General features: G+C 42.7%; 1 protein-coding gene across 3 annotated transcripts in view; it reads right to left on the reverse strand.

Annotated features, from left to right (window-relative positions):
* The window catches only part of LOC139694682 (protein FAM13A), a 332,141-nt gene that overhangs the window by 146,376 nt on the left and 158,946 nt on the right, over positions 1-26,819 (reverse strand). For 2 of the 3 annotated variants that reach the window (XM_071593185.1, XM_071593184.1), the window contains exon 3: positions 9,017-10,890. The gene's annotated coding sequence lies outside the window, so the exon portion shown is untranslated. Of the gene's footprint in view, positions 1-9,016; positions 10,891-21,352; positions 21,526-26,819 lie in introns of those variants that run through there. The other variant, XM_071593183.1, reaches the window with a different exon arrangement.

Below are 26,819 nucleotides of genomic sequence, written 5' to 3' on the forward strand. Positions count from 1 at the left end.
GGGAGCAATCCTATGGAGGCAGGAAAAGTGGATGAAGGGGGTGTTGACCGGCAGTGGGATGTTGAAGACTGTGATAGAGGGTAGAATGTTGGGCAAAAGAGGAAAGGGAAGGAACAGGATAGGGTTGTTGGACGGGATGAAGGGAGGAAGGAAGTACTCAGAGATGAAGAGGGACCTGATATAGAGTAGGATGATTGATTTTGTGTTTTGTTAGGAGTAATAAAATATTTGTTTGGTAGTTGTGTCAGTCCAAAAACCTACCTTAACCGGTAGATTACTTAAAAAAAATATGTTGTACAAGGTGTTAGTGCTAGCGAACAGACAGAAATAAAAACGCAGAAACACACAAAAAAGAAAAGAAATTCACACGTTTTCGGATTTTCGGACGTATAAGCGACCTTTCTCAAGGATGAGAAGGAAGGAATCGAAATAGAAGATACAATATACTATAAACGCGTGTATATATATAACGCATTAGGTGTTATAAGTTATATATAAATAGTTGGCCGCGCCAGTCCAGGTAGAGCGTTGTATTACTGACCTGGGGGCCCAGGCTAATTCCCGTGCAAACCTCTCTGGGCAGCTCCACCCAGGCTATATGATTTTTTGAGTACCAGATCATCCATACAAACAATATATATATATATATATATATATATATATATATATATATATATACATACATACATGATATATATATATATACATATATATATATATATATATATATATATATATATATATATATATATATATATATATATATATATATATATACATGTCTCAGACTGCTCAGGTGCGGGTGGGAAACGGGGAGTCAGGATGGGCAGTGTTAGGAAGGGGTGTAAGGCAGGGTTGCCCATTATCACCGTTGCTGTTCAACCTGTATGCAGAGGAAATGATCAAAGAGGCATGGGAAGAACTAGAGGTAGGAATGAAAGTGGGCGGGGAATTCGTAAAATCAGTTAGGTTTGCTGATGACCAAGCTTTAGTTTGTCAGTCAGCCAAGGGGCTGCAAGCATTGCTGAGTGAATGGGAAATTCAGTGCGACAGGTATGGGATGAGAATCAACATTAATAAAACAAAGGTTATGCGATTTTCTAGAAAGAAAAAGGGCAAGCTTAACATTAAAATAGGAGGGCAAAAACTAGAGCAGGTAGAACAGTTTACGTATCTCGGTAGTGTTTTGGACCAACACGGTCAAAGTAGTCGGGACGTAAGGAGAAGAATTGCGCTAGGCAAAGAGGCTTTCACGAGGAGGAGGGAGTTGATGACGGGGACTTTGAGTAAGGATGTTAAGAAAAGACTCGTAAAAACTTTGATATGGAGCGTAGCTATGTACGGCGCGGAAACGTGGTCATTGAAGCAGGAGGATAGACGTAGACTGGAGGCTTTTGAAATGTGGGTGTGGAGAAGAATGGAGAAGGTGAAATGGACAGAGAAGAAAACAAATGAGGAAGTACTTGGTATGGTGGGCGAAGAGAGGGGTTTGTTGGGAGCAATCCTATGGAGGCAGGAAAAGTGGATGAAGGGGGTGTTGACCGGCAGTGGGATGTTGAAGACTGTGATAGAGGGTAGAATGTTGGGCAAAAGAGGAAAGGGAAGGAACAGGATAGGGATGTTGGACGGGATGAAGGGCGGAAGAAAGTACTCAGAGATGAAGAGGGACCTGGTGTAGAGTAGAATTTAGGGTTGTGTTTTGTTAGTAGTCACAAAATATTTGTTTGGTAGTTGTGTCCATCGAAAAACCTACCTTAACCGGTAGATTACCTTAAAAAAAAAAAAATATATATATATATATATATATACATATACATATATATATGCTCAAAATTGTGGGTTGCAAGGAGCTATGCAAGTGGCCAACTATAACACTAAGGAATGAATTTAAGAGTAAAATTGAAAATAAAATAAATTCTTCAACATCTAATTGTTTTTGCATCGCAAAATCCACACTACAATTTTTAGAAAATATAAATTTATAAACCATACTTTATGAATATCATATTGCAATTCAATGAGCTCAATTTAACATGGATCATTAATTTAGTTAGCACTAATTCGAGAACAGAAAATTTTTATCTTTTTCGTCAGATTACAACGTTGAAATAAACTGAGAAGAATCGCCAAAGCCAAAATACTACGCGGAGGGAAACCACCGAGGCGGGAATGGAACTCTCCCTCCCTCTGAACTCAAACGTAAGGACTTTATCTCGCCACTGGGTATTACAAACTATAACAGTTTATCAATATTTCGCTATGTTGGTATCGGTTCGTGGATTATTGTCAAGTTTAAAATTACTTCAGACAGTAGTTAGACGAACATATTTCACTTAACATCGGTAGTTGTCGCAATTTATTGTACAACGCCGCAACGCCAATGCTTAGCATACACGTATCTCAAATTGAGAGGGGAGAAAAATAAGAAAAGTGCTCCGACAAATCTCCGAAAATATGATCAAAACTTCCTCTTAAATCCTAAAAATTGAAACATTCCGTTGAAACATTGAAATTCGACTTCTTCGGGAAACCCTCGACTCAATCTCCGAGCGACGCATATGATTTGAGAAAAGCTGCCTTTGCCGAAACCCGCGCGCGGTGTTTGTTTTAACAGGAGCATTGTTCCAGGCGCGCAGGTGAAGGATGACGAGGGCAAATGCACGAGCAAGAAGCGAGCGTCCCCGGGGGACATACTGTATCTCATTTCACTCGCGATAAGAGGACGAGGCGATAGGCGACGCTGACGGGAGGTGGACGCAATCACAAAGCCTTGGGCACACAAAGACGAGCAGCAAGCACAAAGGACTTGCAGGACATTCACCGGGATCTCGAGTCCGGGGGAGGGGAGGGGGAGTCGGAGCAGATGCGAACATTCAAAGGCCTCAAATTTACTGGGCCCACTGCTAAGCGAAACAAAGCGACGTGCTTCATGCAGCGAGAAATTAAGACCATCCATCGCTAGATACCTTCAAGCCCCTAATCGACGAGGAATAATGTGCCAAAGAAAACAAAGTAACTTGTATGGAAACACAAAATGGGTATGAAGCTGAGAAAACACTCCACGGAAAAATTGCGGATAAATTACGAATTTTCTGACGCGGTTATCCCAAATGAAAACCCACTTGGGAAAACAATTGCCAGAAGAAGACGGTGGCCCTACAAATGACGGCCGGGACTGTATTAAGAAATAAATATAACATCAATTTTATTAGTTCCGCAGAAATGATCAATACGTTCAAGTACTTTAAATTAAATTCATTTTTCGATGAATAAGCAGGTTGGGATCGTAGTGTCCACTGAAAATCCTATCTATAAACTGAAAAATACGTTTATACTAAAAATTTGCTACCCGCAGTTGGTATTGAAACTTTCACAACATTCATGGACCGAACCATGAGACCCAAAAACATCCAAATTTATTACGCTGAAGTATGATAATGACGTCTTTTACTTCACAATCATATGACGTGTCACTACTGGAAAAGTTGCATCTTTATTTGAAAGATGCAGGTATAAATTATGAGAATAAACATATCACCCTCTAGCTTTCAAGATTTGGGCGTTCTGGTAAAAATGTGAATCGCAAAGAAAGATTTCAATCTATCGTCAATCTATTACCAATAATATCCCGCTGCACTATAAATAGCAACTTAAGTTTTATGAACCCTTCCGTGTCAAAAAATGGAAAGTTTGATATTGTATTAATGCGCTGTGTTCTTTCATAACGTACATTAAACTAGCTATTGTACTCATTTATGATAAAACATTTCATAATATCAATTAAGGTCCGGGACTAAAAATAGGTAACGATTATTTTGCTTCGAGAGTCGTTATGGAGGTACCATTACATAAAGGAGTTTTTTGGCCGTAATAAATCCTTCATGACTTTCATAAAAATTACTAGAAGAGCTAACTGAATTTAAACGTATTATCTTAAAAGGTAAAAATATCAATAATAATAATAATTCCTCCAGCTACCCTAATGGTAAAAGTCACGCAACCCCAGGGAACTCTTTGAGAGCATTTCTATGGTATTTCATTTTGTTCGATTTACGCTCGAGATCATTCAAGGAGGTTCAAAGGTACGAATTGGTCTTTAACAACAGTGACTACTAGCAAAACATGGCATTTCAGCCCCATGGTGATTTCGTTTGCACCGTAAAAAACTAACGGAATAGGAAACGAGAGTACGTATCCAGAACACGAAGTACGCGGCACGAGGGCAGCCAGATAACCGCATCCGGTTTTTTTGGAAGCACGCAGTCAAACCAAAACAAAAATAAAACATCCGGCGCGAGAGTGGCAACAAGAGATGTGGCAACGCCGCCGTGCCCACGGGGACTCTCATTGGAGGAGATGGTGGGCTCGCCTCGGCCATGTGCGGCCGGGGGCCGAGAGGGGGGGTTGGGAGGAGCCGCGAGGGGCAGGGAGCGGCTGGAGGAAGGGGGTGGGGCAGGGAGGCGTGACCACCAACTGCGTAGTAAGGCACTGCAGGCGACCGGCCGGCCTTTCACTCCTCCGCAGGTTAAGGAGGGCCGCTCGTGTGGCCCCACGCACAACCAAAGGGTCGGAGGACGAACAGGTGAAGGCCACGATCCGGTGCACAGTCACAAGAGCGGAGGCGAACCCTCCCGGTTTCCGCCAAAGGAGTCGAACGTGTTTTCGATTAGCTTCGAAATTACGGATCGGTTTTTTTCCGTGACGCTACGAAAATGCATATTTTTCCTCGACTATGAAACTGTTCATTCTATCAAAACCACACTGACCAACCCGATATTCGATTTGATGGGTGATGAGAGCTCACCTTAAGATTAATCCCTAAACGGCTAAAGTGATATTTACACACTAAGGGTACGGGGGCCAGTTTCTTTCTCCCGCGTCGTCTGCGGGTTCACTGGAATGTCTGGTACCCAAAAAATGACACCGCTTTGGTGTCGTCGGGAGTGTCCAGAGACCCGGATTTGAACTCGGGCCCTCCTAACTGGACGCTGCACCCCATGGGCAAGCCAATTGATTTATTACGCTTGAAACTTCACTAGCGCCTCACAAGGGCAGCAGCCAATATGTACGTTACTCCGCCTTTATCGATCATTATCGGTCCAAATCGCGAGTTAACCGTAGCACGAGGTACACTACTAAGTGTGCGCAATAAAACTGCGAGTAATCAAAGTAATAGGCAATTGCTGAAACAAACTATTTTACGGTAATTATCAAACAGACTCACGATTAAACGGATAAAAGAATTCTCACTAGAGTGCTATTCATTTTCTCAAAGTTCAACTTCACAAAATGACGGAGTGTGGATAAACGCGTTCTTTGTCACCTTCTCTCCGCTAGAACGAACGATAGAATCGATGAAGAATGTTCAAAGTAAACTGAGGTAAACATTTAATGCTGAAGTGAAATAAATAATTTTCTCGGAGCATGGGAGAAAATCAATGAGATTGGTGTTACTACAATGAGTCTCGCTTACTGCTCCGAATGACAAAAATAAGCACTATACATTCCAGTAAAATTAAATACTATTTTTTTACGTTTAACTGCGCTCTTAATATCCTTTAGACATATTCGTGCACGTTTCCCTCCCCGCTGATTAGGGAAACCAAGAATTTTTCTCGGGAGGCGTCAAGAGGAGAAGTTGCGTCTTCTGTTCCAGGAGGCATTCGCCGCACACATTACTCCTAGCCACGCCCTCCCGCCTCCCTACACCATCTCTCTCAAAGGACGAAGCGGATGGATCCCCAGTGAAGGGACGAGGAGAAAACACCGATCGATCATATCACGGAAACACTACGAAAAAAATATAAAAAAAATAACGGCACTGATGGCCCCGTGAATGTAGGCAACACGAACACTCGAACGCATCGCTGGCTGCATTTAGAGCAAGGGAGTGACCGCCGGGGGGGGGGGGAGCGAGGCAGCAGGAGGCAGGAGGCTCAGGTGGTCCGCCGCTCTGAGTGAGATATGACACAGGCTTCATTTTGCGGGTCGCCTGAAATCGCAGCAGTACATGGCTTTCATAGAGCACTGCAGCACTCATGGCATTACCCCGTGAGAGACCGGATTGAACTTAGCAGTCCTTTGGTCCAAAAGTAAACACATGCTGTCCGCAGGCAACACGAAACCGCTGCGATGTATATTAACTACAGGATTAAGTATACGCTCTGATCAGAGGAAGTAAATTATCTTGAAAAAATCCTGATTGTTGTTGCGGATGGAGGGGAACATGTAAAATTTATACGCATGCAAATTACATGACGAGTTTAGGCAAACTAAACCAAGAAAATGAGTCACCGTACGAAATCACGAAACTTTTCTAATGCTTTCTCTGAATACCGAAAGATTTTGCTGAATAAATTGCATGGATTACGTAGGAGGAACATTTAGTTGGCCGCGAGAAGTCTACGTATATCACCGTAGATATACTACCTTGATCAAATTTTCCCGGAATTTATTCAGAAAATTAAAAATACAAGTTTATTCATCTAAATCTATATTGTCCCCTTCAAAGTAATCCTCATCGACTGCAACACACTTATGCCAGCGCTTGATCCAATCCTCGAAACATTTTTTATATTCGGTTTTCGGTATGTCCATCAGTGCTTCCTGCGATTTTTCCATTACTTCCTCTCGGCTGCTAAAACGCGTTCCCCGTAATGGTTTTTTAACTCGATTGTCACAGAAAGAAGTCACAGGGAGCCAAATCAGGTGAATTCGGTGGCTGTTGGATGGTATTTGTTGCATTTTTCGTCAAAAAATTACGAATAATGATAGCACTGTGCGACGGTGCGTTATCATGGTGCAAAATCCACGAGTTTTCTGCCCACATTTCTGGTCTCTTTCGGCGAATTGCTTCACGCAAACGTCTCATAACGCCCAAATAATACTCTTTGTTTACTGTCTGGCCTTCTGGCAAAAATTCGTGATGCACTACACCGTTGTAATCCATGAAAACCGTCAGCATTGCCTTCTTTTTTGACTGAAAACGACGTGGTTTTTTTGGTCTCGGCTCATTTGGTGAACGCCATTCACTTGCCTGATGTCTGGATTGCGTGTCGTACTCATAAACCCACGTCTCGTCTCCAGTAATGATCCTTTTGATGAATGTGGGATCGGATTCAGCCTCGCAAATCATGTCTTTTGCGACGTCAACACGGTCTCTTTTTTGCATGAAATTGAGGTCTTTCGGCACCAACTTTGCTGCTACACGACGGAAACCCAAATCATTAACCACAATGTCTTGGGCGGATCCATAGGCAATGTTCAAGTCCTCCGCTATTTCTCTGATGGTTAATTTGCGGTTATTGACCAACATTTCTTTTACTTTATCAATTTTTTCACCGACTTTCGATGTCGATGGTCTGCCACTGCGTTCATCATCTTCGACTGACTCACGACCACTTCTGAACCGCTCGTGCCACTGGTAAACGACCGTTTTTTTTAGAGAATCGTTGCCGAAACACTTTTCCAACATTTCCAACGTCCGTGCGCCACTAAATCCGTTTTTTTACGCCAAATTTAATACAAGTTCGTTGTTGCAAATTTAAATCCATTTCTGAAATTGTAAAAAATCGCCAACACACACAGAGATAGATGTACTCTTGGCTACGTAACTTTTGCAAATGTCAAGTTATGACACTAAGATTTAAAGGGAATATCAACAACAGATGTACCGATTTAACAAAAAAACAGAACTCAAATCGGAACGATGGGAGCGCCACACGGTGGTTATTCCGGGAACTTTTTGATCAAGGTAGTATATATACTACTAACGCTCATTCACCTTATTCAATATCTGAAACAAGAAAGAAGTCCAACGAACGGATTGCGATCGGGTTTCTCTCCCAATTGTGGGACACACGGAACCAAAATAAACCATGAAATTCGATGATATTCAAAAACCTGAGAAGATAATAACTTTGAAGGAAGTACCTTTTCTTAGAGACAATCTTCCAACTCTAAGGGGATTTCCTTTCGTCAGGTAGCCATTAGTGAGATCGGGGTCAACTCTAAGGTTTTTACAACATATTTATAAAGAAAGTTGTAGGCTGCTGTATTTGGCATGAATACAGGATTTCTGTTATGATGCTCTCGTGAAATTTTATACCGGATAGTTTAATTGAAGAGGCCCTTGCAATCAATGCTTGCATGAGGCAAGACACATTAACAATGCAGTCATTTGGGCGTTGATCAATTACTTCCACATCTTTGATGACTTTATTCATTGAGAATGACGATTATATATCATTAACACTAACATATGACTCAAGACTCTTAATTAAGAGTTACACATCAAAAAATTACAAGTGACACCAATTATATTTCGTCCAAATTATTAATATTTATAATGCAAAACAACCCACATGCTATTCTTAATTTTCAATTTTATGAACATTGTATTTCCCGTTTCATCATGCAATGATATATTCGATTCCCGTCATTTTAATTTTCCAACAACATAATTTTTATGTACTTTTTACCTTTTGCACTTAAATTATAACATACAACAATCGTTTAGGTAAGTAGAAACCTGTTAATTGTCATACGTTTAGTGTTTCAATTCGGAATAAAAATCTGTGAATTGGGCTGCTTTTCGATCTACAATAACAGGAACAGGGTCGACTGAGAACCACAACATTTAGTAGGAAAGTGTTTAAACTCTTAAGAGTAAAAGGGTAAGGGAAGGTAAGTTGAGTTAAGTGCATTTGACACGGAGAAAAATCAACATGATAAACTCAAAAAAATTGCTTATAGCATATGGACCAGTGATAAATTAATTGAGAAGTGAAGATGAGACCAAGGAAGAAAAAGGGGAGAGCAGTGAAATTTAATCTTAATTTAACCACATTGAAGGTCTCAAATCCTCCAAAAGCATGCATTAAAAAAAGAGGGTTTCTCGTTTTGAGATGGGGGCACGTATGGCCGATGGAGAAACAGCCCTTGGGTGTCCGTCGAAAGGTCGACTGTCGAGGAGGAAAAGGCTCCAATCACAATGGCATCAATTGAAAATACTCACGTCGGGTTCTGCGTGGACACAGCACAGGCTGGCCCCCAGCAGGGATGATAGCCGGGCCCCGATTGGACACAATATGCCGCCGATTGACACACAGCCAATGGGCGAAGACGGTTCGTCGGCGACCAGGGTGGTAAGTGGACGCTGGGCGCTCCCGTGCCTCTTGGGGGATATCTTGGGCAGTTTGAGGGATTTGGGGGCGGGGGGAGGGAGGCGTGCGGGGGTGGGGGGAGGGGGAGGGGGAGGAGGGTGCCCTAGAGGGGAAGGCCCGCTCCTTGGTGGTCTGGAACCCCGTCGTGTGTCCGAACGGTCTGTTTATTCTGCTCCGTACGGAAAGGAGAGAGAACGGTTGGCGCAGAGGGATGACCAATCGAACCAGTCTCCTTGGATGGTGGACTCTACCAGGGAAAATTACCAAAATTGAGGGAAATTACGCAAGACTTTCTTTTTCCTCCTCCACCCCCAATTTCTTCACACGTGTCCTTTAAATGAGTGCTCTTGATATGTGGTTCTTAAAGATGCGATGGAAACAAAATTTAAATATGGTTTGGATTGAAAATGGTAAGTTATTTTTTTTTTCAATAGGCTAGTTTACTTTTTCTTCATATAAAAGCCTCCCTCGATCTCGTCAAAGATTTGAATTGTAAAAAAAATGAAGAGGTGAAACACGAAAGGGTTTCAGGTGGGTGCGAGGATGCTTCTGTTTAAGATTTGTTTCGAATAATCGTATAAATATAAATAAACAGCGGCTCACAAATCTCCCTCGATCACCCGACCCGACATGGGAAATGGCCGCTCTCACTGTCCGTGCATCAACAGAGCCTCACCCTTGCAGTCTCTCCCTCCCCTTTCGGCTACACTTCGAGTCCTCCCTCCAGCCGCTCGACTAAGAGGAAAGTTTATACTTTTTTTTCCGGGTTCTTAAATGTGGTCTTCCCATTGGCCCTAATGTTGCATACAAAGTCAGGGTCGATTTATAAGTATCCGTGTTTACAGGATACGCGGGACTGTCTCTTCAGAAATGAGGGTGGGGGTGAGGGGACAAGCTCGGTGTGGCGGGCGTGCGGAGGATCTGATTGCACACACAGACCTCGCACCCTCGGTTGCCGCCACTGCGGTGAAGCGTTAAAAAAAACAGACCTCTCAGGCGCACAATAATACTAGTCGGGGAGGAGACGGAAGAGAAATTGATGACCTGCCTACATTACATGAGAGATAACTATTACATCTGCGTCCTAGTGTTTTTTTAAATTAATCCGAGAACTCGGTTCTTTATTTTTTTATAATACAGTTCGATATCAAGAGAGTGAATCAGCTCAGGGGTCGGGGTTCATGTCCCTGTCGCGACACATGACTACCCGATGGAGCCTACGGCTGTTTGAGGAAATGTGTTGAGACGAGCCTTAGGGTTAGCATGTGGTGAGGGGCAGATCACCCCTTCAGCTTTCTACGTCTCACGCACCAGCTCGCACTCCTTGTCGGGCACCACGAAGCACTGCGGCCGACGACGCGGGGTGTCCGTTCGGTGCGGGGGGAGGTCAGAGGGGAGAGCACTTGGGGGCGGGGGGAGAGCGAGGAGGGGGCCTGAGGGAAAAGGAACTGACCCCCTTTCGAACGAGGGGGCGGTTTGGGGGGGCCCTTCCGCTCGGCGAGCAAGCCGGGAGGGTTCGGGCGGGTGGGGGGGGCTCGAAGAGGGGGAGAGGGGGGGCAGGGCGGGGGGCTTCGGCTGGGGCTCGCCCCTGCGACGGGGCTACCCAACCAGTGTTCCAACGGAGTTTAACATTTTCGTGGGCTTCCCGAGAGAGGATCACTTGCGCTTCGATGCCTCCTCGCTTCTCTTCGCAAGATCACACGCCCGGCGACGCACTCCGACGGATCTGGAAAGAGAGAGAGAAAGGGGGGGGGGGTCAGGCCGGCGCACGGTCAAGAGGCGAACGATCAGTACCCCCAGCATTAGTCGACGCTGAGATCGACTCGCGCACACACGCACATTCTCCCCTCACCCGTCAATCAATCCGAAGGTTGGCTTGACAGGTGGGGGGAGAGCCCACCAAAGGATAAAAGCCACTCCCCCCCTTACAGTACGTGTGAAATTCACACATCAGAATTTACAATTGAAAAACATGAATTGAAGAGAATAAGGATTCCTCCACCAATGAAAAAATCCTTTAAGGAAAACATATCTCTTACAGTTACATAGTTATTCAAAGACTATAAATTTCAAAATAAAACTTGACATAGAATTATTATTATTGAATAGGTACACTTTCTTCATAGTAAACTTTATTCCATTGCCAAACTGTTTCGAAGTATAGGCGATAACATGAAAAGATATACCTGATGATGGAGCCTATGGAAACTGGTAGCTTTGGAGTAAAGTTAAGCGCCAAAAAATGAAAAGTTTTATTATTCAGTGATCATGAATTCTCAGAAGGTAGAGCCTGAAATCATTTAATTCATCGAAAGTAATGTCATCTATATATACTACCTTGATCAAAAAGTTCCCGGAATAACCACCGTGTGGCGCTCCCATCGTTCCGATTTGAGTTCTGTTTTTTTTTTGTTAAATTGGTACATCTGTTGTTGATATTCCCTTTAAATCTTAGTGTCATAACTTGACATTTGCAAAAGTTACGTAGCCAAGAGTACATCTATCTCTGTGTGTGTTGGCGATTTTTTACAATTTCAGAAATGGATTTAAATTTGCAACAACGAACTTGTATTAAATTTGGCGTAAAAAACGGATTTAGTGGCGCACGGACGTTGGAAATGTTGGAAAAGTGTTTCGGCAACGATTCTCTAAAAAAAACGGTCGTTTACCAGTGGCACGAGCGGTTCAGAAGTGGTCGTGAGTCAGTCGAAGATGATGAACGCAGTGGCAGACCATCGACATCGAAAGTCGGTGAAAAAATTGATAAAGTAAAAGAAATGTTGGTCAATAACCGCAAATTAACCATCAGAGAAATAGCGGAGGACTTGAACATTGCCTATGGATCCGCCCAAGACATTGTGGTTAATGATTTGGGTTTCCGTCGTGTAGCAGCAAAGTTGGTGCCGAAAGACCTCAATTTCATGCAAAAAAGAGACCGTGTTGACGTCGCAAAAGACATGATTTGCGAGGCTGAATCCGATCCCACATTCATCAAAAGGATCATTACTGGAGACGAGACGTGGGTTTATGAGTACGACACGCAATCCAGACATCAGGCAAGTGAATGGCGTTCACCAAATGAGCCGAGACCAAAAAAACCACGTCGTTTTCAGTCAAAAAAGAAGGCAATGCTGACGGTTTTCATGGATTACAACGGTGTAGTGCATCACGATTTTTGCCAGAAGGCCAGACAGTAAACAAAGAGTATTATTTGGGCGTTATGAGACGTTTGCGTGAAGCAATTCGCCGAAAGAGACCAGAAATGTGGGCAGAAAACTCGTGGATTTTGCACCATGATAACGCACCGTCGCACAGTGCTATCATTATTCGTAATTTTTTGACGAAAAATGCAACAAATACCATCCAACAGCCACCGAATTCACCTGATTTGGCTCCCTGTGACTTCTTTCTGTGACAATCGAGTTAAAAAACCATTACGGGGAACGCGTTTTAGCAGCCGAGAGGAAGTAATGGAAAAATCGCAGGAAGCACTGATGGACATACCGAAAACCGAATATAAAAAATGTTTCGAGGATTGGATCAAGCGCTGGCATAAGTGTGTTGCAGTCGATGAGGATTACTTTGAAGGGGACAATATAGATTTAGATGAATAAACTTGTATTTTTAATTTTCTGAATAAATTCCAGGAAATTTTTGATCAAGGTAGTATGTCTGTTTGGGAAAAGCTTATACTACCTTGATCAAAAATTTCCCGGAATTTATTCAGAAAATTAAAAATACAAGTTTATTCATCTAAATCTATATTGTCCCCTTCAAAGTAATCCCCATCGACTGCAACACACTTATGCCAGCGCTTGATCCAATCCTCGAAACATTTTTTATATTCGGTTTTCGGTATGTCCATCAGTGCTTCCTGCGATTTTTCCATTACTTCCTCTCGGCTGCTAAAACGCGTTCCCCGTAATGGTTTTTTAACTCGATTGAACAGAAAGAAGTCACAGGGAGCCAAATCAGGTGAATTCGGTGGCTGTTGGATGGTATTTGTTGCATTTTTCGTCAAAAAATTACGAATAATGATAGCACTGTGCGACGGTGCGTTATCATGGTGCAAAATCCACGAGTTTTCTGCCCACATTTCTGGTCTCTTTCGGCGAATTGCTTCACGCAAACGTCTCATAACGCCCAAATAATACTCTTTGTTTACTGTCTGGCCTTCTGGCAAAAATTCATGATGCACTACACCGTTGTAATCCATGAAAACCGTCAGCATTGCCTTCTTTTTTGACTGAAAACGACGTGGTTTTTTTGGTCGCGGCTCATTTGGTGAACGCCATTCACTTGCCTGATGTCTGGATTGCGTGTCGTACTCATAAACCCACGTCTCGTCTCCAGTAATGATCCTTTTGATGAATGTGGGATCGGATTCAGCCTCGCAAATCATGTCTTTTGCGACGTCAACACGGTCTCTTTTTTGCATGAAATTGAGGTCTTTTGGCACCAACTTTGCTGCTACACGACGGAAACCCAAATCATTAACCACAATGTCTTGGGCGGATCCATAGGCAATGTTCAAGTCCTCCGCTATTTCTCTGATGGTTAATTTGCGGTTATTGACCAACATTTCTTTTACTTTATCAATTTTTTCACCGACTTTCGATGTCGATGGTCTGCCACTGCGTTCATCATCTTCGATTGACTCACGACCACTTCTGAACCGCTCGTGCCACTGGTAAACGACCGTTTTTTTTAGAGAATCGTTGCCGAAACACTTTTCCAACATTTCCAACGTCCGTGCGCCACTAAATCCGTTTTTTACGCAAAATTTAATACAAGTTCGTTGTTGCAAATTTAAATCCATTTCTGAAATTGTAAAAAATCGCCAACACACACAGAGATAGATGTACTCTTGGCTACGTAACTTTTGCAAATGTCAAGTTATGACACTAAGATTTAAAGGGAATATCAACAACAGATGTACCAATTTAACAAAAAAAACAGAACTCAAATCGGAACGATGGGAGCGCCACACGGTGGTTATTCCGGGAACTGTTTGATCAAGGTAGTATGTGCGTAAAAAACTACAGTATTTAATCTGGAGGAACTTTGCATAGGTGGGGTTGGAATTCACCCAATACTACATGTATGTAAGGTACCACGGTGAGTTAAAAACGGGCATCAGTGGAAGAGGGACATCTGCCGGCCGTGGTTTCCCAGGAAGATTTGCCTCCCAACGAATCACACATGTCGGGTTAAAATAAGGGTGCAAAAGGGGCATCGCCTTGGATCAAAGAGGAGCCTTGGGGTCAGTATTACAGCGCTCTGCCCTCTGGACCACCACGCCCCAACTGAATGAAAATAACTTAAAATTACGAAAAGCTCGAAGTGGAATGGGAAGGAGAAACAAGGGAGTAAACAGCAAGAAACAATGAAATTAATGGATAAAAGTGGACCAGTGGCGACGAAATGAGTTGAGTTGATCAATTAATTATGTATCCATTTATTAAACAATCGACTCAAAGAGACAAACTCTACGCTCCATAATGCGGACTGTAAAAATAATAGAGGAAAGTCCATGAAATGGTTAGAATTTAATTTGATGAAAGTTTGAAAATAAAGTGAGAAATAAAAGAAAGTATTAAATGCACAGCAATGAGCAAAATTGGGTTACGACCGAAATGGTTGTAGTAAAATCAGAATGAAGAAGGAAAGAAATGCTGAAAAAAGATGTGAGCCGCAACGAAGTCATTACACATGGATGTCTTAGTCATGCGGAGTCAGCAGTGAGGGGGAAATTGCAGATGAGAACTGGCGAGGTGATAAGTGGCTTGAAATAGAATAGAGAGCATTTTAGGAACTCATATCTGGATCAGAGACCATGTAAAAGTGGAACCATAAATTTGACGAACGCTCAAGTAGCGAGGCTTTTTACGAATTCGAAATCCGCCATATTATGTTCAAAAACATGCAATTGATTCATTCCTCTATATAAGGAGTTGGGGAAGTGGTAGTCCAAGCGTAGAGCGGGGGACTACTGACCAGAGATCCCGGGTTCGACTCCCGGGCATTCCTCTCTGGGCACCTTTAGCTTTATTCAAGATGTGTCATTTGAATTAGGGCATTAAAACTTCCTGGTCAACCGTTTAGTGGCACAGGGAAAGGATCTAGCCCCCATACCCTGATGTTTGGATTCCCCACGCCTTTGACCTTAGTACTGGGTCAAATCTACAATCACCTACCAATCCGACCTTCGGGTTGATTACTGTGTGTTCTGGTTTATTTTATAAATAAAGAGTTGCCTTTCACTATTAATTACCTTCCTATGCCGGGGACCCAAAAGGAAAACCGAAAGCAATTTGAATTATTTGAGACTAAATTTCGCGTTGTTCGGCCATTTTTTCAAGTTGAATATAAGTATTTATGGCAAATTGAAACATTAGAAAAGCATAGCAGATATGTTTTATTGAAATACAAGAATAAGCTGCAGTAAACGTTGCAAAGATATTTGCCACGTGGATAAGCCGTGAAGCCTCAATACACTTTGGACAGGAGAAAATTTTAATTTCGATGGCAATTTTGAATGATAGACAATTTTGCATTAAAAATTCTGTGCTGTATAAACGTAAAATATTCCGAAGAATTACTCAGCAGTGAACTTATCATACTCATTAGACAAAACAAAGTTTGAAAAAGATCATTTACTTAATAATAATTTCGTACAATTATAGCATGTGGATAGCCACCTTCCGTGAGAATCCGACTCCAAAAATATTCTATACTTAATGACTTTCCCTATATTCTTAGCAATACATATGGCGATTGAATGGAAACTACAATTTTTACTCTGCGCTTTTTAAACTTATTATTAATTAAACTTTCTCTTTTTGTGAAGACCAAAAGGTACACGTTTGTTTACCGCTCTGTATGGATTTAACTAATACATTTATAATAAATACAATAAAGGTTTGCCAAATGACGTTCAGAGATCACACAACTAACATACAGATTAGAAGATAAACAAATGAATGTATGTAAACAATTCAAATTTTCACTTGCGCTATGCATCAGACGAGCTCACTGGAGAATAAATTTCAACACACACTGCCAACAGAAGTGCTACGCATTTATTATGGTGAATTTTGAACGAAATGACGCATTCAATTCTGGACGGCCGATGCAAATTGCTATACAATTTCTCACCTTACGGGACGACAACACGTCAATTTGCTCAAATGCAAAATGAAACACGCTCAAAGATAAATTATATAGAGTTTTAACGATAACAAGACGACGAGTTAAAATGAAATTGGACATATTCTCTTTGGATTTTTGACATGTGACGAGCACGAAAGAGAACCAAAATGGATAACAACTGGCAATTACTGTCGTCCCAGAAATGAGAATTTTCGAAGGTGATACCAATTATCTCACTGGCTTACCAAGATGCTTACCAACATGCAAACGATGAGTGGTTTTGGACTTTTTAAGCCAACCACTACATTTATGAATTTTATCTAACTTAAGTTACTGCCTTAACTCTCCATGCAGATATATTTATAATAATTTAAATATTTGCGTCCCAGAGAAGACCCCTTGAAATATTTCATCAAGACACCCGCATGCTCTAAGAAGGGTCGCCCCTCCAGCCTCACATTAGTGGATCACAAGAACGGCTGCCCCTGGCCGTCTCTCAATCGCCGTCGCCCGACCCGAGGCGGCTACGCCCCTGTCGTTCCAAGCGATGGTGACGTAAGATCGGGTGTTGACTGAGAAGTCGAGACATCGAGATGGCAAGAGGCTTTCTTTTTTACGAGCAATAGTGACACAGTCTTCCACATTCATGGCCGGCGGCGAATGATTGCACCTAAGCGAATGAGGTGATATTAAACTCATATCCCATCAGCTGCCACAATCTTAGAACGTAAATAATTGTGCCTACTCTGTTCACTGCATTAAAACCATGAAACATAAACACAGTAATCAACCCGAAGGTCGGTTTGGTAGGTGATGGTAGAGTTCACCCAGCACTAAGCCCGACGGCGTGTGAAATTCACACATCAGGGCAAGGGGGCAGTTCCTTTCCCTGTGCCGGTCATGGTTTCCCAGGGAGATCTGGTATCCGAAAAATCATATAGCTTGGGTGGAGCTGCAGTTTCTCAAAGTGGCTTGCCCGGGAATCGAACCGGGCCCTCCTTTCAGTAGTCCAACGCTCTACCCCTCTACCGCACCAACTCCATGAATGAATGAATATATTAGCATAAAATTAGCAACACAGGAGGATAGACACATGTTTCTTTTCGCATTCCGGCCATCAGGCTGCCAGGAATAAATAATTGTTTGATCAGCTAAGAAAAAATATAATACCTTTAAAACATATCGCATAAAGGAAGACTAGATCGTTAGCCGATGAAAAAATCGTTGGAAAAAAAAGACGATAAAGGTAGATGGTTGAAGAACCTAACAATGAATATGTCGACCTCATAAAGTGCTAACCAGAGTTGCTACTTTACTAAAAGAAATAATACTCTCTGGCTGAATAGTACAATTAGTGTTACACCTTTTTAACTCAACTGAAAATATCAAATTTTGATAATGCTTAATATTGCCGAATGTCATTACACTCAGACAAAAAATATAACCCTCGACACTTTAAGAGCATTTAAGTTTTCATATATTCAATGGTGGTAGAAAATTTCTGACCATGAGATTAAGCCACGCGCATATGCACTTTCACCGACTATTGATTTCCCATTGAAGCTGCACAGGGACATCTACTCGCGCTGGAAATCAATATTCAACCAGCGAGAATAATGTAAAAGATTACCTATCACCGTTCCACATACTCCATTAGTAGTAAGAAAGAAGAATAATACGGAGGGTTCTTATATTCCAGCGATGCCTCGGGCGTACAATTTAGGTGCACAGTTATACTCTACCAACTAATGCGATCAAAATTTGAAATTTTTGATCATTTCGACGGAATCCACCTCCGTCTTCATCGGAAGAAATAGAAGTAATCTATATATATATATATATATATATATATATATATATATATATATATATATATATATATATATATACTTATATATATAAATATATAAATATATATATTTATATATATATATATATAAATATATATATATATATATTTATATATATATATATATATATATATTTATATATTTATATATATAAGTATATTACTTATAGAAATAGAAGTTATCTATATATATATATATATATATATATATATATATAGTATATTACTTATACATATATATAGACATATATATATATATATAAATATTTATATATATTTTGGATATATGTAATTAATGTATATCAAGATAGCACCAATTAATATAAGCACCGAAACGCACGAATAATAAAAGAAACTCACACGCTTCGGAATTTTCAGTGGTCAAACCACCTTTCTTAAGGCAGAGAAGCAAACGATGAAACTGAGGTGAAGGTTTTAACAGAAGGGGCCACGGACGCCGGGATACACATAAATTATAAGTATTTAATAACTCATGAAAACAATGTTAAGCTAATACGATAAAGAGATTGAATAATGCAGATTAATAAATTGGGCAAAAAGAGTTTTGAATAACATATTCTTCGTGATAACTCTCGGTATTGGTGTAATCAATGTGAAAGAATAATGGATCACTACATTGATCGCAATGAAATAACAGTAAGAGTTATTGACAGGAATTAACAATTTAATTCAAATTGATTTTAGTAGTAAACGTTCATCATCTAAAAACAATAAATTAGTTTTCAGTCCACAGAATAAAAGAAGAAGAATATGTAATATACACCTTAAGGAAAACAAGCATCGATAGCAAAATATCAAGAAACGATTTAATTTCAACGCGTAACATTCAAAGCTTCGACGGAAAAATATCTCGTTTCAATATTAAAACTTCCTTTCACTCGCCACCATGCCTTCGCGTAGGTGAAGAAAGCGAACTAGAGTATTACGAGATAATGATAATTAGAATCGCTTAGCCGTATGGGACGGAAATTTAAATGGCATCGGTTACGTCAGAGTAAAGCAAGCTAAAGGCGCAGGCGTACTTTGGAAGAAGGTGAAATCTAAAATACAGGCGAACAATCATTGAACGCGAGTGACCTCCGGGGGGGGGGGGGTGCGTAAGAATGTGTGCAAGTGAGACTCTGGGCAAGGGAGGGCATCCTCGCCGTTCCGAAGACTCGAATCTGCGGGGGACGGAGAGAACAGACCCCTCAGGGCGGTGGCCACGACCACAAAGCTCTAATCGCACCGAAGAACGCGACCCAAGAAGTAAGTGCGGACAATGATGACCACACTGAGCATTAGATCTTGACATTAATGAATGCTGATAAATATCAGACGCAAGCAAGCCTATGCTATGTTAGCAAAACCAGTCTTATTGCGGTCAACTGCTGAGAAAATTCACGCATAACACGTCTTCGAAGCGATGAACCAGGAATAAATATTGAGACGTGATATTTAAAATGAATACATGTTATGCGCTTTGTTTAATAGGGGGAAAGGAGTTTTTGAGAGAAATCATTTGAATTTTTGCGAAAATTTAAGGTGGACTCGAAAATTTAAATGGCCAAACAAGTCTAATGACAAACTGAACGAAACAGTCAGGATGAGAAAAATGCATTGTGAGAATTGCGGATCACGAATTTACGTAATATATGAGTAGGTACGCTCATATCTCAAAGTCACGAAAAAATTCCCTATTTTAGCATTTAGTTCACTTCAAATGGACATCCGAGCTATTTAGCGACACCGAAGGTTTTTGGAACAGCGGACGGAAATCCGGGAATCTAGTTTGGCATTTCCGGTACTATGAAATTGAATGGAATGTGATATTATTTCTTTAACCTACGCCAATGCTACCCGAAATTTAAGTAGACAGGACACGCACGCGGCACAGCAGCGCTGCATCAATGCTAAGACGCAAAAGGGTGTGACCCCTTCCGAGGCTAATATGCGATCAAGGCACGTCACGTAATCCTAGGGACATAAGTTTTCAGCGGAAAGCTCGCGACACCGGCCGGTTTATCGAATAATTTTCATCATTCTAATCCATGGCGAAGAAATAATCGGTTGAAGTAGGGAAGCGAAAAATCATGCAGAAAAAATAGTTGTTGACACAGTGAAGACAAAATGGCTGCTTCAGTAGTTGCATATTTGTTTGGGACAACACAAATTCTTTTCATATAAAACGGGAATCTCTGTATTCTGGACAAACCCATGAAATATGTATGCAAGTCAAGAAAATGCTTAATTATGTACAAACGGTTGTTATCACATAGTAATTCTGCAATACTAATTAAATATTAGAATACAAATTTATTACGCGCGTAAATTTTAAAGCGTTACTACTTATCGCATAGAAATCAGTTGATTTTGCTATTAAAAGATTTTCGACACGAGTACATTGAAGTAAACGCGCGCTTGACTGCTGTTGTCGGGCCGCGGATCAATGCAGACGAGGCACGAGAGTTCGGCCCGCAGGCCGCAGATCCGGGCCGGCCCGAGATTCGAGGGGCGAAGAGAACCCTCCTCCAAGGTAAGGAACGCCTCTTGGAACCGATGTGGGGGCGGGGTGGGGGGGGGCGGCAAGGAATAAATATACTGAGAGGAAACATCGGAACAGCCGGGATCAGCTTGCATCCGCACCCCGAGGAAAAGAGAGAAGAAGGAAGGAGGAGAGGGAAGGAGAGGGAGAATAGGGAAGAAAGGAGAAAAGAAGGAAGGGCGAATATGGGGGGGGGCGCCCGATGGCCGTGAAGTCGTGGCGCCTGCCCCCGCGAAGAGGGGCGGGCCCCCGGATCGGAAGGGAATTCACGGACACGGGGGAAACTGGCGCCGTGGGTAGCCACTGGGAGGGGAAAACCGGGGGGGGGGCGCTTAGAGAGTTAGAGCGGGGAATGACGGACGAGAGGTCCCGAGAGGGATGGCGGGTGGGGAAGATGGCGGGCGGGGTGAAGCAGAAATAGAGGCGGATTCCCGGAGGATGGATTCGGAAACGTTCGCGAACAGGAGCCAGGGACAAAGGGGTCCGTCGCCCCTTGCCTATCGACCTTGCTCCGATTAGTGCGGACACAAATCACAAACGGGAATAAGGGGGGGGGGGTCCAAAGAGCTTGGGAACAACACACGAGAGGGCAGGGGTGGACGGGGGGGGGGTCGGAGGAAGAAGAAACATCACCACACTCACGGGACGCATTTCAATCCATTTCTCCCGGACACCTCGGACGCGCCCGCTCCTCCTCCCTCGCCGCACACCGTATTCCTTGCCGCCACGAACGGCGATGCGCGCGCGCGAATTCGCCGGAGTTCCCGAGCGTACCGGTTGCAAAGGAGGACCGCCTCACAAGGCTCGCGGGCAAGACTCTCCCTTCTCTCCCGGAGACTTCCTTTTCGGGCTCCAAACTATTCCTCTCTCTCTCTCCCTCTCTCTCCGCCTCCCTCCACGAGCTTCTGCGCGGTGCGAAGGATGTCGGAGGGTGGGGGCGGCGGCAGGGGTGCGGGTGGCAGGAGGAGGCCTCCCCCTCTTCCCCCTCGGCGCGCAAGCCAGGGGCCCTCACCGCGGGTCAGTCACTCGTTCGGAGGGTTGGGAGGGAGGCGGGGGAGTGCGCCACCCTGCACGGGGGGGGGCGCAGAGTTAAAGCTCAGTCACTGCTCCTGCGCACAAAGGAGGGGGGAGGGCGAAGGCAAAGAGCAGGGCGGGGGCGAAAGGGTTCGATAGGAGGGGGTGAGGTGGGGGGGGGAGAGATTGACCTGGAGAGGGGAAGTGGAATAGCAACACAGTGAGTGTGAAATGCGAGGGGGGGGTTCGGGGGGAGGGGGGGGATGGAAGAGTGAGCCGCACAGACATCCACACATTATTATTATGATGCGATAACCTGGTCGGGAGCCCCTGGGAGCATCGGACACAATCTATGCTTTTGATAAATATATCATTAGAGTATAACTCGGACACAGGATGTATATTCTAACCTTGCGTCAAATTGACTGGCGAGGTGACAAGGAGAATTTTCCGAACGGACGGATATACAAGGTTTATGAATATATGAAGAAGTATCGGTAATAATTTTTGTCCTGACGTGCGCGTGTTAAGTGCTGAATTCATACCGTCGGTTAAGTGTGCGCGTGATTGCAGATCGTATATTGGCATTCATAAGATGACAGTGCACAACATAATCACTGAAAATTTGGCAATGTGAAAGATCTGCGCTAAACGCGTCCTCCCGAAGATATTTGAACGGACGACCAAGAGCACAGTCGAGTGTCTGCTTGCGAAGAACTTCTGCAATGGTATCCCGACGATTCCCCGACCCCCCCTTATAGTCCCTACTTGGCTCAAATAGACTACTTCCTATTCCTAAAGTGTAATCCTTCCACAAAGGATACCACAATTGGACCTTAAGTGCCGTCAAAGAAGCTTGTACGCGTACCCTTAAGGACCTTCCGGAATCCGGCTACCAGGGAGCCTTCGAGTCGTGGAAAAGCCACTCTGGTAAAAGTATCGACGCTCAAGAAATGTACTTCAAAGAATTTTGAGGCATTGTCGCAATATCTGAAATATATCTGTTTTTTCCCGAAACATTTGCCAATACTTCTGATAGAAACCATGAATACAGAATTGTTAACCCTTGCACAGTATGCTATGTCACAACAGAAGGATGTACTGAGTTCAACAATCAGTCTCCGAAAATAAATTGGTACAGAAAACAAGTATTTACCAATCACCTTAAAGGCTGGCGATCTATCACCCTCTGCCAATTGCCGTCGTGTCGACTTACTGGCTTCGATATAGCTTACTAGTATATTTATAAATTCTTTTGCAGGTTCCCCCCACCTTTCTCCTTCCATTTGAAAAACCCTATCCCCCTCATCCCTTACCCTTTCCTCCTGGTGCTGCACCCCCTGCCAAACACCTTTTTGGTGGCTCGCAGGGTATTTATGTAGATTTAAATTTAGAATAAACACCTCCGCCAGCACAGAGGGTCACCCCCAAATGCTTGGATACGTGCTACTACGACAACGCATGCCCCACAATCCTCCTTAAGTGGAAAGGAATTTGCGAAATTAAGTTATGGATTACATAAGGAGAAGAAGGGTGCCTGTGCATGGCAACAGGCATCAAATTCAATATTAACTAACAGTAGAGGTTTACATGCTCCTTTAATGCAGGAGAAATCACAGCTTCCCTCCCTCCTGCTGCTGCGGCGAATTTTTCGTGGGTAGCAGACCTTCTGGCGCATGTGTACATTCGTTTGAACTTTCACGCCCCTTTGCTTTTCATTATGTTTGAGCCCAATAATGCAATACGAGAACCATCCGTCCCTCGAAGCCCGAATTTGTATTGGGTTAAGGCCATATGCTAAGTTTTTCCAATTAATATGATAATGGAATCTTCTGTCTTTGAAAAAGCGCAGCAATGCGCACTTGATTAAATATGCATTAATTATGAAGGATATTTTATCGGACAAGATTTAACTCGAGTTTTTTACTGCACTGCCAGATGATTTTGAAACTCGGCAAAACGTTCAGATCACTTTTCTTCACATCTTTCTCTTTTTCTAAATAATCTTCGACCCTCCGCGAAGGACAGACACTTGGAGGATCACCGTTGCCGTGATAACATGCAACGCCCTTTTGGGTATTCGTATCAGCATCTGTAAAACTATCTCACCGTTCTCATATCCAGCTGAAGAGAGGAGAGATAAATGGTTCCATGATACCCAGTCTTCTGCATGGGGACTGAATGATGCAAGGGCAGAGGAATAATTAGCGCCGTAAAAATCAATCAGGAGTTGAAATGTGTTGAAAGGAAAAGAGAAAATTTGTATTCAGTTAACCAATAAATAAAGAAACAATGATCCGACCATTACGTATTTCATGCAGCTACATCCCGGCCCTTTCAAACGCCTGATCTCCTAAAATATCGCAAAGAATTCAAAGATAAAAATAATAAACTGATGTTTGCATTGAACTGTGTGAATTAAGTAGCTCCTTGCTTGAATTATTCCAAGGACACGCTTTCATGGGCTTCCCTGCCTCTATTTATATTGCCGAAACCGAGGAACACCTGGGACCAGCACACGAGCGATACAGCACGCTTACCCCTAGACTACACTAAACACCGAATACAAATTGTTAAGGCACCGGGAATTTCTATTTTTTCCTTAGCTATTCAGTCTTTTCCCTCGCATTGTTCTCAATAAGTAGACCCAATGAGGGATTATTTCAAGTGATTACCGCTCCGAAATACCGAGACATTTCACTCTTAAGAACGAATTTCCGGGAATAAAATGCATGGGAATAAATCATTACTAGAATTAAAATATTGTGTTTCATACGTAAAATGAGACGTTTATAGCGATCATAAGGTAAGGAAAGGCATTTCCCCGCAGCATTACTCTGGAAACTCATAGATATAAAATTTCTTCAATCCAAAGCCCACGACAAGCATCGTAATTTTCCGATTGGATTTTATGTAAAAACCACGCGAAACATTTCTAGCTTCCTTCGTCTGGGTCGAAACAGGATAAACATTGTTGGACCTGCGCACGGACACACGCTCTCTTTTGGACATGGATATTAATAATTCGACAAAATATTAAGTGCTAAAAATGTAATGTGATGATTGTTTTCACGAGGGGAAGAAAGGGAAAGGAAGGGCCGCCCGAACAACGTTAATAAAAGAGGCAAGCGGGGAAGGGATGGGTTGGGGGCGGACGGCGAGGGAAGAAGGGTTAAGAGGAATATTAAAAGGAGGGCTATGCGCATAAGGCGGGGGCGGGTGAATCGTGATCCTCACGCTTAATCCCCCTTCATCAAGAGGGACGAGACAGAAGACGATATCGAAGGGCAGGGAGAGACGGAGAAAATGAAAGCACAGGCAGGCATCCATCCCCTTCGGAACGCCACGGGGATATCACTTTATTTAAAAATCAATTTTTCTGAGGACGACTACCTTTTTCAAAATGGCAGCATTATAAAAGTTGATTTCGTCTTTTCCAAGATGTATTTCTTGTTTTTCTCAGTTCGGAGCGAGGTGGGGGGGAGGGGAGAACTTTCTTTCCGGTAAACCCGCGACCGAAGATCGCTCCAAAAATCTTCACGATTGGCCAAACGCGAGAGAAGCCATAGACGGTTCTCTTAGAAAGTGCCCGGTCAAATTAATATCCGGCCGGTATAACAAGGTGATATAGAGCAAAAACTGCAAACATCTAGGCACTAATTACTTTTAATGCTGTAGTAAGTGACAAAATTATTATTATTATTAGGTAATCTACCGGTTACGGTAGGTTTTTGGATGGACATAATTACTAATTAAATAATTTGTGACCCCTAGCAAAACACAACATCCTACTTTACATCAGGTCCCTCTTCATCTCTGAGTACTTTCTTCCTCTCTTCATCCCGTCACACATCCCTATCCTGTTCCTTCCCTTTCATCGTTTGCCCAACATTCTCCCCTCAATTACAGTCTTCAACATCACACTGCCGATCAATTCCCCCTTCATCCACTTTTCCTGCCTCCATAGGATTGCTCCCATCAAACCCCTCTCTTCGCCCACCATACCAAGTACTTCCTCATTTGTTTTCTTCTCTGTCCATTTCACCTTCTCCATTCTTCTCCACACCCACATTTCAAAAGCCTCCAGTCTACGTCTATCCTCCTGCTTCAATGACCACGTTTCCGCACCGTACATAGCTACACTCCATATCAAAGTTTTTTACGAGTCTTTTCTTAACATCCTTACTCAAAGTCCCTGTACCTGAACTCCCTCCTCCTTGTGAAAGCCTCTTTGCCTAGCGCAATTCTTCTCCTTACGTCCCTTCTACTTGGACCGTGTTGGTCCAAAACACTACCGAGATACGTAAACTGTTCTACCTGCTCTAGTTTTTGCCCTCCTATTTTAATGTTTAGCTTAGCCTTTTTCTTTCTGGAATCCCTTGGAAAGTAGCCTGAGGTTGGCCAGGTCTCACAACAAATCTGTGAGTTTCAAGTATTCATACTTATTATATTAGCTTAAAAACTTTCAGCTTCCATATGTATGGCATGGTCGTTTTGACCAAATAAATTCAAAAAGCAATGTCATCGACAGTAAAATCTATTACTTCCGGGGCTGTTCCAAAAATAAGTAGAATAATTTTTCTATGCATAGGGCGTTATCCAGAAAGATTTTTCTCATCAGGAACAGATTCTGAACAGTAAGTTTGACATGGAAGTCTTCGACGGCTACTGTGGAAACGTGTGCAACGCGTCAGGAAGGAGGTCTTTGCCAACGGGAGGATGCGACACGACAACTAACTGCACCCATAAGGTATGGGTTAATTAGATATTTTTACTTATTAAGTTTTAATTTTATTACATATTTAGACAAATCGAAAGTTTCTAATGACGTAGTCTTTTAAATCAATAATCTGTTAATCGGTCAGGGTTGAATCTCAAGATATCAAGTTTCCCAAGCTTACCAAAACGCATTCAAAAATATTTATCGTAATAATTGCATGCTACTTGAGAAGTCGCCGAGGGAAATTACACCGGCGCGATAAGGGCGAAATTATGACAGTCAACGCATGAAGGAGATGAAATATGGTAACCGTTGACATCCACGGTTTTCAAGGCTGAGACGGAGGAAGAGGGTCCGGGCGTTGTTCTTGACCGA

This window comes from Hetaerina americana, unplaced genomic scaffold, assembly GCF_022747635.1.
Source record: "Hetaerina americana unplaced genomic scaffold, ioHetAmer1.1.p SCAF_52, whole genome shotgun sequence".
Classification (NCBI taxonomy): domain Eukaryota; kingdom Metazoa; phylum Arthropoda; class Insecta; order Odonata; family Calopterygidae; genus Hetaerina; species Hetaerina americana.